The sequence below is a fragment of the Acinonyx jubatus genome, chromosome E3 (genome assembly GCF_027475565.1).
Source record: "Acinonyx jubatus isolate Ajub_Pintada_27869175 chromosome E3, VMU_Ajub_asm_v1.0, whole genome shotgun sequence".
Lineage (NCBI taxonomy): Eukaryota > Metazoa > Chordata > Mammalia > Carnivora > Felidae > Acinonyx > Acinonyx jubatus.
In genome coordinates, this window is record NC_069398.1 from 30,659,648 (window position 1) to 30,676,930 (window position 17,283).

General features: G+C 51.0%; 1 long non-coding RNA gene across 2 annotated transcripts; it reads left to right on the forward strand.

Moving 5' to 3' along the window:
• Window positions 1-2,204: 2,204 nt before the first annotated feature.
• LOC113594593 (uncharacterized) lies at window positions 2,205-11,403 on the forward strand. Of its 2 annotated transcripts, none has more exons than XR_003414997.2 (7): window positions 2,205-3,633; window positions 6,366-6,570; window positions 6,649-6,898; window positions 7,701-7,897; window positions 9,928-10,149; window positions 10,246-10,784; window positions 11,149-11,403. It is a non-coding gene; the product is annotated as an uncharacterized LOC113594593 (long non-coding RNA). The 2 variants fall into 2 exon arrangements; XR_008294687.1 differs by having other exon boundaries at window positions 6,491-6,570.
• The last annotated feature ends 5,880 nt before the right edge of the window (window positions 11,404-17,283 follow it).

Here is a 17,283-nt window from a genome sequence, read left to right on the forward strand (position 1 = left end):
TCTTCTCCCATTCCATTGATTGCCTTTTAGTTTCACTGATTGTTTCCTTCATTGTGCAGAAACTTTTTATTTTGATGAAGTCCCAATAGTTCATTTTTGCTTTTGTTTCCCTTGCCTCTGGACACCTATTGAGTAAGAAGTTGCTGCGGGCAAGATCAAAGAGGTTTTTGCCTGCTTTCTCCTCAAGGATTTTGATGGCTTCCTTCTTACATTGAGGTCTTTCATCCATTTTGAGTTTATTTTTGTGTCTGGTGTAAGAAAGTGGTCCAGGTTCATTCTTCTGCATGTCACTGTCCAGTTTTCCCAGCACCACTTGCTGAAGAGACTGTCTTTATTCCATTGGATATTCTTTCCTGCTCTGTCAAAGATTAGTTGGCCATATGTTTGTGGGTCCATTTCTGGTTCTCTATTCTGTTCCATTGATCTGAGTGTCTGTTCTTGTGCCAGTACCATACTGTCTTGATGATTACAGCTTTGTACTATAGTGTGAAGTCCAGCTTTGCTTTTATTCTTTGAACAAAAGAATTACAAGCTGCCTGGAGACAGAAGCCTTTTGCCCTTTGAAATCCAGCGCCCTCACCTGGCTTAACTGTGGGGCGCATTTTCTCTGCTTGGGGTGATGTGGCAGGTATGAGGCGTCGCTAGGGTGGTGTGGACCTCATCCAGCCCTCTGCTCCAGCCCAGAATGAACATCCTGCTCTCTGCTCAGAACCCTGCTGTGGCCGGGAAGGCTAAAGAGAACATTCTGTCATCCCCTCCCTGTTGGACCCATTTAGGCCCTGCTCAAATAGTCTCTTTAGGCCTTACATAAATGGTGAGGCCTCTTCCCGAGGAACTTCAGACAATGGGAAAGCAAGGGCTCTCCAGGAGCGTGACATATCATCACAGTAAAGGGGGCAGTGGCTCTGGGCCTGCTCTGCTTGGGGACAGGGGTCAGGAATTTATAAATATTTCCCCTTCCCGTTGGGCTAGCCTCCCTGTCCTCCCCAGCTCTGCTGTGATAACACTGGCAGTGGCCTCTTCTGGGCCCTTGGTCTGTCTGCCAGTTGATGCACATTTAGAGGGCAGAAGAAGTTGAATGGTGTCCCCCAAATCCATGACCTCCAGAGCACAACCTTATCTGGAAATCAGGTCTTTGCAGAAGAATGATTGAGGCTGGAGCTGAGGCCATACTGAATTACAGTGGCTCTAATCCAGTGAGAATCTCCTCTAAGAGACAGAAGGGGCCTAGAGAGCCACAGGACAGGACGGGCGGAGACTAGAGTGAGGTCTATAAGCCTGGGGGACAGCCAGGAGCTGCCAGGAACCTCTGGAAGCTGGAGAGGCAAGAAGAGATTCTCCCCCTGGAGACTTCGTAGGGGATGTGACCCTGCTGATGGCTTGATGTTGGACTTCTGGCCTCTGGAGCCCTGGGAGAATAAATCCCTATTGTTTCAAGCTGCCCCTTTGTGGTGCTAATACAGAGAAGTGTCCAGAACTGCCCACACTGCTTAGCCCTCAGCCACAGAGATGCCCACCGGTCGCCTCCCAGGACTACACTGCAAGGCACGAAGCCAGGGCTGACTCCTCTGACAGGCAGCCTTTCTGCTCAGAGTCTTGGAAAGTAAAGTAACTCCCTGCCCAGTCGTCCTTCCCCCAGAGCTGGCCAGGCTCCGCAGTGAGTAGCGTTATTAGGTCCCAGGCAGCCATTCAGTGGGGCCCAGAACCTGGAGGCTACCCGCCCTCGCTTGCTTATGTCCAGGACTGTGCTATCCAACATTGCACCCACCCACCCCCCATTTAAAAACAACAAGTAAAAAAAAAATTTTTTTAATATTTATTTATTTTTGAGAGAGATACAGAGCACAAATAGAGGAGGGGCAGAGAGAAAGGGAGACACAGAATCCAAAGCAGGCTCCAGGCTCTGAGCTGTCAGCACAGAGCCAACGCAGGTGCTCGAACTCCCAAACCGTAAAATCATGACCTAAGCCGGAACCAAGAGTCAGATGCTTAACCGACTGAGCCACCCAGGCGCCCCTAAAAGTAACAGTTTTTTGTGTGAACTACTTATTTTATGAATAGGCCCCTCCCATCTTGTTTTAATGTTTTATTTTATCAAATACACAAGGAAGTCATATTTCATAGCTTGGATAATCCCCCTCCCTCCCCACCCTCTCCCCCACCCCCAGAGTATGTTTCAATAGAACCAAGACACAAGACCAAAACATTCAGATGTAACAAAAGTCATGAACAGGCAAAGGCAAAATCCAGGTAGCCGACAAGTAAATGAAAACAGAGATGCAGGGGCTTCTGGGTGGCTCAGTCTGTTAAGCATCCGACTCTTGGTTTCGGCTCAGGTCATGATCTCTCCTCGTTTGTGGGTTTGAGCCCCATCTTGGGCTCTGCACTGTCAGTACAGAGCCTGCTTGGGATTCATTCTCTCTCCCTCTCTGTTTGCCCTTCCCCTGTTCTGTCTCTCTCTCTCTCAAAATAAATAAACTTAAAAAAGAAAAAAAACAGAGATGCAGATACCAATTTTATCCACTAGATTGACAGCGATCAGAAAATAGGATACCAAATAGGATATTAAATGTGGATGAAGACAGGGAACACTGGGAGTTCTCCAGCACAGCGGGCCGAACAGCACTGATGAAGTGAGGTGTCTGGTTCTGTTCCGGAGGGCTGCCTCTCACGTTGGGGCCACACACCCCAGGAGGGCACCCGCACCAGGACACCCATCATAACCCTGTTGGAGATGGCATGTTGTGGAGGGAACCCAGGCTGGATCCCTCAGAGTCCTAGCAGGAAACAGATGGCATGCCCAAATCAGGATCCTTTGAGGAGGGTTAATTTATAAAGGGACTGTTTACAAAAGTGTGGGTACAGGGAAACCCCAGAGATAATGCAGAAGCCCCAGGTTCAGAGCAGCAGAGACGATACCGAAGCCATTTGGGTTTGGCCAAGTGTTGTGTGGACAAGCAAGATCCAGCCAGCTATGGGTCTGCTGCCAGAAGGATCCCCAGAAAGAAATGCCCTGCCCCCCTGTCCCTCTCCACTCACCCCCCTCAGCCCCTCTTGGGACTTCTCTTTGGCCACACCCAATCAGAAGCCAGAGAGCAAGGAGCCCATTGTTGGGGTCATATGAGGCATCCCGCTGGGCACAGAGCAGGAGGAGAGGGTGGAGGGGAGCCTGAAGGGAACGGAAGGAGTGTCCTTCCTTCCAGGGCGGGAGGAGTGTCCTCCGTGTCCTCCCACCCTGGAGAAAAGAGGAATCACAGCACACACTTGCCTTGGAACACAACACGGCCATCGGAAGAAGTATAGACCTACAAACAACGTCATTGGGTCTTAAAATCTGGTGCTGAGTTAAAAAAAGACAACAAAGACACAAGATGGAGAGCCCACCATGTGCACACGTTTAAATGCTCATGTACACGAAGCCAAATCTTCTCAAAGATTCGCGGGACATCCGAGGCACCAACCAGAAGGAGGGCCGTGGGAGCAGGGACTGGAGATCTGTGAGGGAAAGATGAAGAGCAATAAAACAAGAGAGCCTCCCAGGACTGACTGAGCAATGAGCAGGGTAGGTTCGACTCAGTGCCTCGCCTGGAGGACAGCGACAGATTCCCTGAATCCTGCTCCCCAGACACCCATGTGAGCATCCCAGAGTGCTGGGGGCCCAGAACAAATGGTGGGGGTTTCAGAATCTTGGGGCTTAACAGACCGGACCCAGTGTTTCTTAGGATGGAATTCTTCAGTGTTTTTACTCCTCTGTTAAGGGGGGGGGTGCATTTGTGGGATCTACTCTGGGTCCCTCTTCCTAACAGAACCCAGATTCCCATTTGGCTGCCCACCTTGCCTGGTGTGGTCCATGTGCTCTGGGGAAATGAATCCACCCCAGGTCTAGAGGAGGTGTGCTAATGTTTGCAGGGACCACCATGATGAAGTACCACAGATGGGGGACTTAACCATCAGCCATGTATTTCTTGCAGTTCTAGAGGCTGGATGTCTGAGATCAAGGGGTCAGCAGGGCTGGTTCCCTCTGAGGCCCCTTCCTTTGGCCGTCTTCTCCCTGTATCCTCACGTGGTCATCCCTCTGTGCATGTCTGTGTCCTGATGGCCTCTTCTTATAGGGACCCCAGTCCTGTTGTGTCAGGACCCATTCAGTGACCTCTTTTTACCTTCATTACCCCCTTTGAAGGCGCCATCTCCACAGTCACATTCTTAGATCCTGGGGGTTAGACCGTCAACATGTGAATCAAGGGGGGACGCAACTCAACCCACCACAGGCTGGCTCAGTTGGTGTCTCAGTGGACAGAAACCCATTGGCATCTCCATTTCCCTGGCCACAGGCATTACTGTCTGGTCAGGTTGGATCTCAGGCTTAGATACGGGACAGAGAGTCCCGTCACCGTCCAGATGACAGGCCGTGAAGAAGTGAGGTAGATGATGTGGAGCCATGAGGGGGAGCTGACTGAGAATAAAGCTTTTGTTGCAGAAGGCAGAGCAGAGAGATGGGAGGAAACTCTCCATGACACCTTAGAAGCACTAAATCAAACCCACGCTGACGCCTTCCTGCCTCTGGCCTTTTAGTCACATTAGCCAGGAAATATTTAACGGTGGAGCTGGTGTGAGTTTGATTTTCTAATGCAAATGCTGTTCACATCCTGGGTCTTTGCAGTTCCTGGCATGGCTCCCATGTTCTGCCTGGCTCCCTCGGTAGAGTGCTGATTCCTCTCCTTTCCTTTGGGTTTCTCCTCGGAGGCTTACCCTTTCCTGATGGGCCTTCAAGGCCTTATCTTTCAACAAAGCCACATTCAGGTTCTCTAAGTGTCCTTTGGGATTTAAACAGCAGGATGTCCCTGAGAGATGGCCACTGGGCCCTTATTACCTTGTGTAACCCAAATATGTCAGGCTGTCCACATAGACCAGTCACTGTGCAGAGTGTACTAATGTAGGTCTTTAAAACTGAATTCATCACGGGGAGCCGGGGGGTTGCACCAAACATCACGTGGAAATTTCCTTAGAATTCTCCCTAGACATCTGTTTCTCTCCCCAGGATTGCCCACCCTTGGAATCTGCTAAAATATCTCTGCAGTAGGGGCACCTGGGTGGCTCAGTCGGTTGACCGTCTGACTTAGGCTTAGGTCACGATCTCATGGCTCATGAGTTCGAGCCCCGCATCAGGCTCTGTGCTGACAGCTCAGAGCCTGGAGCCTGCCTCGGATTCTGTGTCTCCCTCTCTCTCTGCCCCTCCCCTGCTCATTCTCTGTCTGTCTGTCTCTCTCTCTCTCTCTCTCTCTCTCAAAAAATAAACATTCAAAAAAATTAGTATAAAAAAAATAAAATAAAATATCTCTGCAGCTTATCCATGTGACTCTCTGTGCCACTCATCCTTTCTTCCTCCTGGGGGGCCGAGTCCCTCCCATCCACCTGCACCCCTTCCTTTGACCCTCCTCCAATACACGCCCCTTTAGGTCTCCTTTGTCCTGAGCATGAGCCCGTCCTGGGAGATTAGTGAATCAGGATCTCTGCCACACACGCACAACCACACACATACAAGCTCCCACTCAGGCACACATTCACCCTCATACACATACGCCCACAGACCCACATGGTCATACACAAACACACACATCATTCAAACATACAGCACCCATGCACACTCACGAGACACTGGTACACAGGCACACATTCACCCTCACACACGGACACTCACACCTGCACACACATGCTTGCACGGACTCATGCTTGCACGCACACATCTTCGCTTCCTCTCAGGGGCCTCTGGCGATGCTGTCCGACCCCACCAGGCTGACCCCTCGCATTTCCTCACAGAGAGTTGAAGAGCCTGGGGAGTCTGACATTTCCCAAGCATCAGACCTCTTGAGGGAGCTATTTCTTCTCCAGCCTCCAGGTTCTGTATCTGGTGTCAGAAGAGAGAGGCACAGCCAGCCAGCCATTTCCCTTGGTGGGGGGGGGGGGGGGAACTATTGGCCTCCGGGTGTTTTGTTGTTGTTGTTTAATGTTTATTTTTTGAGAGAGAGAGCCAGAGTGCAAACAGGAGAGGGGCAGAAAGAGAGGGAGACACAGAATCCGAAGCAGGCTCCAGGCTGTAAGTCATCAGTACAGAGCCCGACGCGGGGCTCGGACCCACGAACCATGAGATCGTGACCTGAGCCGAAGTCAGACACTCAACCGACTGAGCCACCCAGACGCCCCAGCTCCTGGGTGTTTCTTGCTGTCAGGCCTGAAGAAGGCATCGGGCCATCCCCGCTCCCAGATTTCTGAAAAACCCCTGAGTGGTGTGTCTGTGAAATACCAGGGCGTAGGAGGTCAGACCACCCAGAAATGCCACTCCTGACCCACCCTATCACCCTGTTCAGTTGTTGGAGACTTCATACCTCCCTCCAGCCCCGGCTGCCTCTGAGGGGATTGCTGACCACCCCACCCCCTACGAGACTTGTTGGGTTTCCTCGAAGGCTTGGGCCCACCCACATGACTTCTGCAGGCCTGCCTGGTGCTCAGCACACATCCTCTTCACTGATCCTGGAGGCTGCTGAAAGGGGCTCTTTTCCATCCTTGACTCTGGTGAGTGCCACCGTGAGAATCGGGAGACCCTCGTTTTGTAAGGAAATCTAATGTATTCACAGCAATTCTTGCCTCCAGGAAGTTCTCATACACACCCGGCCCACCGTGCCTGGATCTCCAAATTTTGTTCAAATTCGTTCAACTGCCCACAATGGGGCAGAGGGGAGTCCATAGTGACTCATTTTCCCCATCTGCTGAGATGGCCTTTAACAAGTGAAGCCCAGCCAGATGCTCCTGTGGGACCGAGAGACTGTCCACCTCCGAAGCGAGACCTTGGCTTCCAGGCCAGGAACACCTCCCATGTGGATCTTCAGACTCTCATCCACCAGTGCGTCTCTGCCTGCCCCCCGCCCATCCCCGTGAGGACTCAGGACATCCCCAAGCCCTTCCTCCTGCTCTCCACATGCCATGTCCTCATGCCCCTGCTGACAGCTTACCCTGAGCTCACAGTGTGAGATCCCCCTATGGCAAACTCACCACAACCGACACATCGCAGGAGACCTTAGGGACAGAGTGAGGCTCCCGTTCTCCATTGGGAAACAACTCTAAGTTCTTCACAAATGGGATACCTCTTTATTTATTTATTTTTTTATTTATTTACTTTTCAGAGAGAGACAGTAAGCAAATGGGGGAGAGGGACAGAGAGAGAGAGGGAGAGAGCAAATCTCAAGCAGATTCCATGCTCAGTGCAGAGCTCAATGTGGGGTTCCATCCCATGACCCTGAGATCATGACCTGAGTGGAAATCAAGAGCCGACCGACCGAGCCACCCAGGCCCCCCACGAATGGGATACCTCTTAAGGCAAGGCTGAAAATTACTTCCCAGCCCTTAACGTCACGAAGCTTTTAGACTTCTTTGGTTTAATGAATTTATATGGAAATCTGGCCCTCCAAATCTGTGCCTCCTCCTAAAAATAGTAATTCCGATCTCAGTGTGTTTTTCACAACATCGCCCCTTTGACACTAGCGGTATTCTAAGCTTCACGAATTCCTTTGGGAACATGACATTCGACGGTGAGGTGGTATGTGTGTGCCCACCACCATGCCTGACACAAAATAAGCTCTCGGAAAATATTTTTTGGTTGAAAAAAGATGAAATAAGATATGGTGTTTGTTCTCTTGGCTCTGCAGCTACCGTGATGCAATTCTAACCACCTGGAGTGAGCACAGAGTCCACAGGGCAAGACTGCCCCCACGTCCGTCACCAGCCACAGGCTCAGGGACCCCCAGGCCACGTGCAATTCTGACCCACTGGCCACAAATCTGGAGGGGGGGTTCATGACCCCCATCAGGTTTAGGATTTTGCTAGGATAACTCACAGAGCTCAGGTAAGTGCTATACTCCTGCTTATAGTGTTATTATAAGGGATACGGATCAGGACCAGTCAGATGAGGAGCCACGTCGGGCAAGGTGTGGGAGGGACTTGAATACTCGGCTTCCGCGACCCCTCCCCTTGGAATCTGGGCAGGTCACCTCTGGCACAACAGGAAGCTCTTTGCCCAGCCTTGCGTCTGGCGTGAACCAGATTCCTCTCTCATCTGGTTCAGAGATGGCCATTTTTTCACTGTGTCCTCACATGGCCAAAGGGGTGAGGGAGCTCTGTGGGGTCTCTTTCATAAGGACACCATCACGTTCACGGAGGCTCCACCCTCAAGACCCTGTCACCTCCCAAAGGCCCCACTTCCTAAAACCATCACATTGAGAATTAGGATCTCAGCATAGGAACTGGGGGGGGGGAGGGGGGGCGGGCACGAACATTCGGACCATAGCAAGCTGGTATCATTGGCCCAAGGCCCCAGTCTGCTAATCACATGGGTGTTCTCTCTGGCTCGGCCAGCCCCCATCCTGAGCCATTTCATTAACATAAACTCAGGTGTCATCCAAGGAGGCCACCATGAATAACACACACTCCTATCAACTCAGAAAATCCCAAGAATTTAGAAGTTCCCTCCTGGGATGAGAACAAAGACCAGTCAGATTCTTTATGATACAATAGCTCAGATGCTGAGCGATTATGTATAATAGGGGGTGCACCTGAACGCAGCACCTAGATCTCAGATCCTGAGGGTAGCTCTCTAAATGCAGTCCAAGTCCATCTCGAGGCTCCAGGTGGCATCACCTTCAAAGAAACACACCCATTGCATAAAAACTATCAAAAGATATTCTGGGGCCCCTGGGCGGCTCAGTTGTTAAGCATCTGACTTTGGCTCAGGTCATGACCTCATGGTTCGTGAGTCCAAGCCCCACATTGAGTGAGCTCGAGCACCATTCAGGTGAACACGAGCCCTGCTTCGGGTGAACTTGACCTTTGCTTTGGGTGAGCCCCACTTCTCTCTCTCTTTCTCTACCCCTCCTGGGATACTTTCTCTCTCTCTCTCTGTCCCTTGTGCCCTCTCTCTTTCTCTCTCTCAAAAAAAAAAAGGGTATTCTGATCTGGGGCGCCTGGGTGGCTCAGTCGGTCGAACATCTGACTCTTGATTTCAGCTCAGGTCATCATCCCAGGGTTGCGGGATCAAACCCTGTGCCCAGCTCTGCACTGAGCATGGAGCCTGCTTAGGATTCTCTCTCTCCCTCTGTCCCTCTCCCCCACTCTCTCTCTCTCTCTCTCTCAAATTAAAAAAAGAAAGATATTCTGATCTATGCTATGGCTCTTAAAGAATATTGCACATTGGTGTTCCCTCACGTGCCCTTCCCATCTTTTGGCGTCTGGAATCCTCATCCCTGACAGCCTCCCCGGAGCTCCCGTTTCCTCCCCTGCCTCAGGAAACGAGCCGAGCTGCCAAAGACCGTGCCTCCAGTTTCATGAATGAGAAGAAGAAACTTTCCAGATGGTGATGTCAATGTAATGTTATGTGTCAATTTGACTGGCCACGGGGTGCCCGGATGAAACGTGATTTCTGGGAGTATCTGTGAGGGTGTTTCTGGGTGAGATTCGCATTTGAAGGTGTGGACTCAGGAAAGAAGATGGCCCTCTCCCGTGTGGGTGGGCCTCATCTGATCCACTGAGGGCCCGAACAGAGCGGAAGACGGAGGAAAGAGGGATTTGCTACTTTTTTCCTGACTCACTGCTTGAGCTGGAATATCACTTCTCATTTGATCTTCTATACCATCCGCTTTTCTGGGCCTCCAGCGTGTAGATGGCAGTTAGTGGGACTTCTCAGCCTCCATGTCACGTGAGCCAAATCCTCATTATATAAATCTCCTTTGAGATAGGTAGGTAGGTAGATAGATAGATCCTATTGGTTCTGTTTTTCTGGAGAACTCTACCTAATAAGCAAGCCTAACTTGGGTTTAAAGAAGACATTTGGTCCTGTCTCCTCTCTCCTCTGGTTGATTACAGCAATTTATGTTTGCATAGGGATCTGGAAGTCAAGGTGAGAAGCTCATTCAATGTGAGCTTTACAACACCCTCGGACCATCCACAGAGCGAATGCTACTCTCTTCTGCTATCATGAAGGAAAGACTTAGTGCATTGTGACCTGCCAGAAGTCACACAGCCAGCAGACCAGCCCACCCTCAGCCTGGGTCTTCTGATGCTGAGACCAGGGCGTTTCCAGAACACCACGCTGAGACTTCATAAGTAAAAACCCTGACCCAGAAACACCACAGGATCCTGTATTTATCTTTCGCTATTTACCAAAGTAGACGTTCTAGAGGTCTTTTTTTTTTTCCCCAGTGTAATTTGAAAGTTTGAACCAAAAGGGATTCTGAGAAACATTCAGTTGACAAGAAGCAGACAGCTCCTCCTCCTTCCCGCCCATTCGTCTGCTCCCTGAGCCCTCTGGACAACGGGAGAATTTAGTTTGAATGCCCGTTTCTAACAACTCGGTTTCCCAAGTTTCTGAGCAACCCAGGCACCCACTATTTGTCATCAAGAGGGTGACCACTGTGTCTGCCCAGCTTGGTCATGGACTGTGGCCTTCAGATGGGAGAAGATGCTTCCAGACTTTGCCTGGTCATTCTTCTCCACACCTTAACTCACCTGGAAACAGATGCAGCGAGAAGCATCTTTCTCTGCCCGGCGGTCTCCTCACAGATGTCTCCCGAAACATTTTTTCACCACACCTTTTTGCCTTCAAAAAGGGATCAACACACAGTCCCTGTCTGGGGAGCTGTGGTGCAGGGGAGTGTAGCAAGTTAAACCCAGTCTCCACCACTCACCGGGTAATCTTGGACGCGTTATTGGTCTCTCCCAGCTGTTTCTATGCCCACAAGGTAAAGGGCTTCTGTGCGACAGGGGACACGTCTGGGGGTCCTTCCCACTTGTTGATTTTCCTCAAGAAACCCTCCTGGGGGCAGACCCCACGCCCCAGCCTGCCACTGAATGACAGCATGCAGTGCCCCCAACAACCCTAGAAGTCCTCACCCCATTGGGACCCAGCCCTCCACTGAGCCGGCACCTGCCAGACCATGTCACGGGCAGCCACCACTCCCGTGTCCAGCTCAGACCAAGGTGAGCAGAGAAACTACTCCCCTTGCCCGCCTCCTCCCATGGTGACTGAGGCAGCGTGGGAATGGTTCCCCGGTTGCTCAGGTTCCCAGTAATCCTACAAGCCACACTGTTGTGCTTAACTTCCAGACAGAGGAGGAGGAATGGTGTGTGTCCTCTCATCCCCAGTTCCAACCACCCCCACCCCTGCTCCCTGCCCCGAGCCGGGGATTCCAAGCAGAAAGCAGACCCCTTCGGGCGCCCAGCTGGGATCAATTCGGCAGAGCCACACAGAATGTGAGAAGCCAATCACTTCAAAGCCAGGTTTGCACAACTGTGTCCATTCTTCCTCCAAGAAATTTCACACCTTGACACCAAGGAGCCGGTGTTTAAGAAAGAGGAATTTAAGGTAAGGTAGCATTTTCTCTTTTTTCCAAGTTTATTATTTATTTTGAAAGAGAGTGAGAGAGCATGAGCAGGGGAGGTGCAGAGGGAGGGAGGGAGGGAGAGAGAGAGCAAATCCAAAGCAGAATCCACGCTGTCAGCGCAGACCCCCCATGTGGGGCTTGAACTCATGAACCGTGAGATCACGACCTGAGCCGAAATCAAGAGTCGGACACTTAACTGACTGAGCCACACAGGCGCCCCCAAATAGCATTTTCAACTGTGGAGGGGTGCGTGAAAGAAAATCTGTGTGGCCAGTGGCCCCCTGAGATACGTGAAAGGGAGCCCCTTCCCCCAAAAAAGTGAACCTCTCATGACATTCAAACCCCAAGTCACCTTATCTCGAGAGGACTCGTTTAAAGTGGGTCAGTGAAAATGGCACATGCAACTACAGGTTAGCTTGCATTACCTGGCATACAGTGGTGCCCAATAAATGTTGGATGGATGGACGGATGGATGGATGAATGAATGAATGGATGGGTGGATGGGTGGACTGGTGAATGAATTATTCAATGCCCCCGTCACAAGCCAACATTCATTAAAGCCTTTCCATAATGATCTAGGTGTGGAAGAACTGTTTATGGAAAGGCAAGAACCCAATTTGCAAACCCTCCTGTTGGCTTCACAATAATTCATGCTCATCTGCGTCTAATAAAATATGGAAGCAATTTTACGGGAACATTTTGTGCCTTAGCGATTCATTTAACTATTTCCTCTGGGGGGCAAGTCATATATTCTCATCCAGATGTGTGGGGAGTTCCGTGAATAAATCTGCAAATATCAAGATGAGATGCTGCCCCCACCCCCACCCCTGGGAGCCTGAGTCTAACGAAATGGAAGCATAAACGTGGAGACCAACAGAAGCCATTCTGGCCTCCATTCCTCCTCACGGTGTCCAGGCCCAAAGCACCCCAGGCCCACCTGCTGCTGAAGTGACCGGAAACTGATAGAGGAGCCGAGTGCCCAGGTCACTTTCCTCAAAGAACTTTCCTCGGTCTACTGGCAGTGCCTTGGAGAGATGAGCCGCTCTCCACCCCATCAGCCCCCAACTGAGACACCAGGAAGGACACTCAGGTGCCACAGTGGCCACCATTGGCCCTTCTGACACCACGTACGCCCCATCACCGCGTCCCCTGTGTGAGCTGCCCCCAAGCCCCTTGCAGATTTAAGAACTTATGAATACAAATGAGTAACACCTGCCTGGAGCCGCCTATCAATCCGTTCACATCCTGATTTTCTGGGTCACCAATTTTTTTAATTAAACTTTTAATTTTGAGATAATTGTAGATTCACATGCAGTTGTAAGAAATAATATGGAGAGATCCCATGTCCCCTTTATTCCATTCTCCCCTCCTTCCTGCCTTATGGTAATATCTTGCAAAACTGTAGTGCAACACTGAGTTACCAATCTTCAAAAATGTAACATTGCATGCCTATTCTTAATGTACGATCAATCGATCGGAAGTGTATTTTCACCAGATCAAGACTCTTGACCCAACCCCTCACCCACTGCAAAACCTGCTTGATTTGACCACCCAATATTTGCCATTTTGGTAAAGGGCACTCCCAGCCCAGGAGAAAATTCGGAGTCTTCTCTCTCTCTTCTTTGCATTCCCCAACTCAAATCCAAACTAGCAGCCAGTCCTACGTGTATGGGCCAAAAAGTCCCGAATCCACCCACTCGTCACTCTCTCTACCACAAGGACCCTGCCATTAGCCACTGTCAATGCTCTTCAGCAGAACCAGCTACAGAGCTTGCAAGAGCCAGTGAAGAATGAACACCAGGAGCCCTTCGTTCAAAAATTATTAAGGATTTCAATATGGTGGCCACACAGTATTAAACCAAGTGCGAGGCCCCTCTCAGTGCAGAGCCCTGTGGACCACGCAGGTCCCACGGCCATGAAGCCCATGCTGTCCTTCAAGCTGTGGCCACCGGGAGCACACTGTGGATGAAACAAAATCGGGTCTGTTAATTTGATGCAACAGGGTGAGCACACACTACCAGGAACCCTAGGCCATCTCAGTTAGGACCTACTACAGGATGGAGGTTTAGATTTGGTGTGGGGGTGGGGGCTCAAGAAAGCAAGGTTTGCTCTGGATTGGATGCTCTCAGGTGTCAGAGGTAATGCTGTGACTGGGCATCTTAATTATTCTTTTCTGGAAGATGACAGAGATGGAGCAAAGCTAGAGCTGATGTTGATTTAAAAAAAAAAAGAGGGGGCGCGCCTGGATGCCTCCGTCGGTTAAGCGTCTGACTTCGGCTCAGGTCATGATCTTGCAGCTCGTGGGTTCGAGCCCCACATCGGGCTCTGTGCTGACAGCTCAGAGCCTGGAGCCTGAGTCTGATTCTGTCTCCCTCTCTCTCTCTCTGCCCCTCCCCTACTCACACTGTGTCTCTCTCAAAAATAAATACGTGTTAAAAAAAAATTATTTAAAAAAAAAAGAGTCACATTAGCCAGGACGGGGGATGTCTAGTTCATGTGGTGGTTTGGACCGTATCCACACGTTGTCTATGTTCAGACATGATTTTAGAGAGGTCTCGTTGCTCTCTTGATCCAACTGTGGCCTTGCCTGAGGTTGCTTAAAGTACCAGCAGCCTCTGCAGCGAGTTGAATTGCTCCCCCCCCTCCCCTGCAAAAAGATATGTCCAAGTCCTAACCCCCGGTACCTGTGAATGCGACCTTATCCAGAGGCACTGTCTCTGCAGATATGATTAAGGATCTCAAGAGAGTTGCATTTCCGGTGGGCTCTACATCCGATGGCTGGTGTCCTAAGAAGAGAACACAGAAACACAGAGCGGGGACCGTGTGAAGACAGAGACTGAAGAGGAACGACCACAGCCAAGGAAGAGCTGGAGCCATCAGAACCTCAAAGAGGCAAGGAAGGATCCTCCTCTAGAACTTTGGAGGGACCTCGGCTCTACCAACATCTTTTTTTTTTTTTAACTTTATTTATTTTGAGAGAGTAAGAGCGCGTGTGTGAGCGGGGGAGGCACAGAGAGAGAGGAAAAGGGAGAATTCCCAGTAGACTCTGCACTGTCAGCGCAGCGGCCAACACGGGGCTTGAACTCACAAACCGTGACACGATGACCTGAGCTGAAATCAAGAGTCAGACACTCGGCCGACTGAGCCCCCCAGGCGCCCCCGTTGATTTCAGAGTCCTGGCCTCCAGACCTCTGAGAGAGAAGGCATTTCTGTTTTAAGTCATCAAGTTTGTGGTAATCTGTTGCTGCAGGCCTGGACGATGAGTATAGTCTCTTATTGCAATTAGAAAAGACGTAGACCCCCCCGGGACCTGGGCCTGCCTCTCGCCATCCTCATGTGCACACTGCTTCTCCCGTGTCCCCCCACCCCCGGCTTCAGCCACGCCTTTCTCTTCATCCAACACACCGGCCCTTTGCACGTGCCGTCCCCACTATCTGGAATCCACTGCTTTGCTTTTTCCCTGGCTGATCCTTGTCATTATTCAGATCTCCATGCAGGTACCCCTCCTCTGGAAGACCTTCCTTAGTGTCCTTGGTTAAAAGAACACAGTCCCCCCCACACACCTGCCACTTGCCCTCCATCCTGTGGCGGGCTTACTTTTCCTCATGACCCTGCAATTCTCTTATTTATTTGTTCACATGTTTATGCTTTGTCTCCACCCTCCACGTGAAGCCTCCATGGGGTCAGGAGCATCTCTGCATGCCCAGCACCCAGGACAGCTTATTTTTATTGAACAAATGTAGGAGGCGGGCGCCTGGGTGGCTCAGTCGGTTAAGCATCCGACTTCGGCTCAGGTCATGATCTCGTGGTCCATGAGTTCGAGCCCTGCGTCAGGCTCTGTGCTGACAGCTCAGAGCCTGGAGCCTGCTTGGGTTCTGTGTCTCCCTCTCTCTCTGCCCCTCCCTCGCTCATGCTCTGTCTCTCAAAAAGTGAATAAAAACATTTAAAAAAAAAATTTTTTTTAAGTCATACAGCTCGTAAGTGATGGAGGCAGGATTGGAACCCAGATAGTCTGTCCCAGCCTCTGTGGGCTTAAACATCCTGCTTGACATACAGAAGACTTCAGGAAACGTCTAGGGGATGAGTGAATCTCCCTTCAAGAGTGGCCACGAGCCCTTTGCAGGTAACCTATCGGGTGGGAAGGAAAAGGGCCCAGGAAATTTCTCCCATACCTGTGTCTCAACTACCGAGCGGCCCCACTGTTCCTTCCAAGGCTCAGGGGACAAGTGAGGAAGAAACGAGTAGCATTGTGGAACGTTCTAGAACAACTCCAAGCCCCCCAAGTATGGGCTGCCTCCCAGGGTGTCCGGCACCCCTCTGCCCCCAAGTCCCTCTCTCAGCCACCTCCCTCCCCACCTTGGCCTGAGCTCCTGAGGGAAGGGATCTAGTGTTAACAGTGGTCCCCATGCCAGGCACCTCGGTGCTCCCAGGAAACCTGATCTCTGCATTTTGCCTCCTGCCCAGCAAGCCCAGCAAGTCCCGGAACAGGCCGGCACCAGGCACCCACGGGGCTTCTGTGGCCTGGGCCTTAGCCCACCTTTCTCCAGCCCTGGCTCTGAGGTGGGGGGAGGAGAAGGGTGCTGCCAGGAGGAGGAGGGAGGGGCCTTTTACTCGGTGCACTGGCACTTTCTGGCATGTTTCACATCATATCAGCATTCGTTCCATTGGTAAACAATCCCAGGAAGCAGAAATAAAGTGGGTGGATCAAGAAATAAATTTTTTAAAAAGGAGAGAGAGCCATAAGAAGGAAGCATTATCAGAAACGGGAATGTGCGCTCTGCCTGGGAAGAAAATGATAGGGGGGCAAGGTTGGAACCGAGCGAGCAAGGAAGCCGGAGAGAAGAAAATAAAGCTTTCACGGCAGCCAAGCCGGAGTCCCTTCCAGGAAGAGAAACTGCTCCCGGGGGCCCCCCTGGCCGGCGCCTCCACGGCCCTCAGCAATCCTTCCGGCTGCGAGCCTCGCGGTCACTGCCGGTTTATGATTCATAGGTCGGTGGTGATCTTTTATTTTCAGGTAAAAAAAAAAAGAAAGAAAAGAATAACTCTGGCAACCTCCCTTCCTCAGTGATGCCCTCAGTCCCTAGAATGCTGTAAACACAGTTTATGGCTGCAGCTTGGGTTTTTTTTTTGGGGGGGGGGGTTGTTGTTTTTTGTTTTGTTTTGTTTTAAGTCTTGGGAGCTTCTGTCTCCTGTTGGCTGCTGGCTACCAAGGAAGGTGAGCTCTCCAGCCGCCAGCAGGCCTCCCTCCTGAGGTGCCCGACGCAGCTCTGGTGACCTAACGGGAAGCATTTTCAGATAGATGATTCCATCTGCCTGGTCCACAGGAAAACTTCCTAGAAAAATATCTCCCAGCTTGTTCTGGATGTGAAAGAAGGTATTTCCCACATCACATAATTAGCACCCTCCACCCTCCGAGCAATCAGCATCCAGGAAAGAGAGTTCTGATTCATGAAACTTCCCTGGAGTTATAATTAGGGCTCTCTCCATCTCCTTTAAAATTGTATCTGTCCTGTACGTTACGCTTAACTATTCATCAAGCGGCTTCGCAAATATCATCTCGCAAATATCATCATACTGGCCTTCTCTTCAGTATTCTAGGGTGAAACTCACTCACAAAGCCTTCCTAATGTACCCCAGATCCTCCAGGAGGAAGGGGTGAAGCGTCGGTCAGATTCCAGGCCTGTCTGGACCCATTGTGCAACGTCACTGTCATCAGAGGGCTCGCACGTTTCTAATGCTCTCCTCTCTCCTTTGACCTCCCATCCTGAAGAACTGGGGAGTGACAGGACTCAGGCCTGGCCCCCTCCCATGCTGGGCTGGCCACCCTCTCTCTGATTTTCTCTCAAGAGGCAGCCAG